Below are 1347 nucleotides of genomic sequence, written 5' to 3' on the forward strand. Positions count from 1 at the left end.
TTAACCGAGGGCCAAAATCCTATGATTTTGTGCGGGGTCCTTTAGGAAATTTGGGTGATTATTAATATTTCAGATTGCGTTAAAAGTCCGACAATCATATCGGCACGCAATTATAATTTCTGGAATTAATTCATTTAAATGGATATATATAATAGTTTCTCATCATCTTAACATTCAGACCGTAGTGGCGCTTCGTATTTTAAAGTAATGTTTCTAACATAAACGGTCTCATTTCCAATCTTATTATTATCAATATTATAAAAAGACTATTTTCTCATAGCTAGTTAAATTGCGTCCTTCTTATTTTACATTGTTGTCAAGCTATTTATGTCATTTAAAACATTATATTAGACGTCATCGATCGCTATGGAAAATGGAGCGTACATTTTATATGACATCTGTTACAATTAGATAAGTTAGAGATAATTAGAATAATGACTTTTGCATTAAAAATATACTTTCAATGTGTGTGTATATGTATATATATATATTCATATCACGACTAGTAAAAAATCACGATATCATTGAAGTGGTGCAAAGTTTGCCGTTTTTCATTAAGCTACAGTTTTTTAAAGCTACTGATAAATCTTCTAAAAATAAGAGATAAAAAATATATATACTCACAACAGTGAATATTATAATAATTAATAAAATTACTTACAAAAATAGTCTTTTTACAAATTTGTTAATTCTATTTTTCGATTTTAAACTTTTTGCACCGACTTAATAAGTTTTCAAAAACCTATGCTGTTCGCGAATCTCAGATTTGACGCATCCTTGGTATCTATCAGATCAATGTGATGTGGGGTTCTATTAACGGGTGAAACAGGGTTCCCATGGATCTCCAGATCAAATTTTTAAGTGGTCAAGCAATTCCCCATAATTCGGTACCATCTATCGGCATTCTTGTTGCCAATCATATATGTTTTTGTGATTTTTGGCTCTAAATCATTAGTATCAGACTTTTCACAAGCTTGTAGTGTTTCTTGATGTATAATAATTTCGTTATACGAATTACGAAATTATTATACATCAAGTCTCATCTATGCTCGGTTTCAGGAGTAAACTTGGTAAGATCGTAACAAAGCTTTTGAATATTTTTTCTCTGTCAAACGAAACAAGTAATAATTAGCGACCGTCTACTAAATTAATTATACGTTATCTCACACACATATTCCTAAATGTGTGCTGTACAAAAATTAAATTATCCACCGTTTACAGTTTTTACTTTTTATTTAAAACGATTACCTGTGCAACTTGTTTAAATTGCTATTTAACGTAATATTAGGTGTTAAACTTAATTCCTGCCGCTCGCTACTAGAGGGTGCTGGCTCCAACGCTGGCGAG

The 1347-nt window shown here is 30.9% G+C and overlaps 1 pseudogene; it reads right to left on the reverse strand.

The window, feature by feature from the left end:
• Window positions 1–724: 724 nt before the first annotated feature.
• LOC108763440 (testis-expressed sequence 10 protein homolog) overlaps window positions 725–1347 on the reverse strand; it is a 4611-nt pseudogene continuing 3988 nt past the window's right edge.

The sequence above is a fragment of the Trachymyrmex cornetzi genome, unplaced genomic scaffold, assembly GCF_001594075.2.
Source record: "Trachymyrmex cornetzi isolate Tcor2-1 unplaced genomic scaffold, Tcor1.1 scaffold359, whole genome shotgun sequence".
Classification (NCBI taxonomy): Eukaryota; Metazoa; Arthropoda; class Insecta; order Hymenoptera; family Formicidae; genus Trachymyrmex; species Trachymyrmex cornetzi.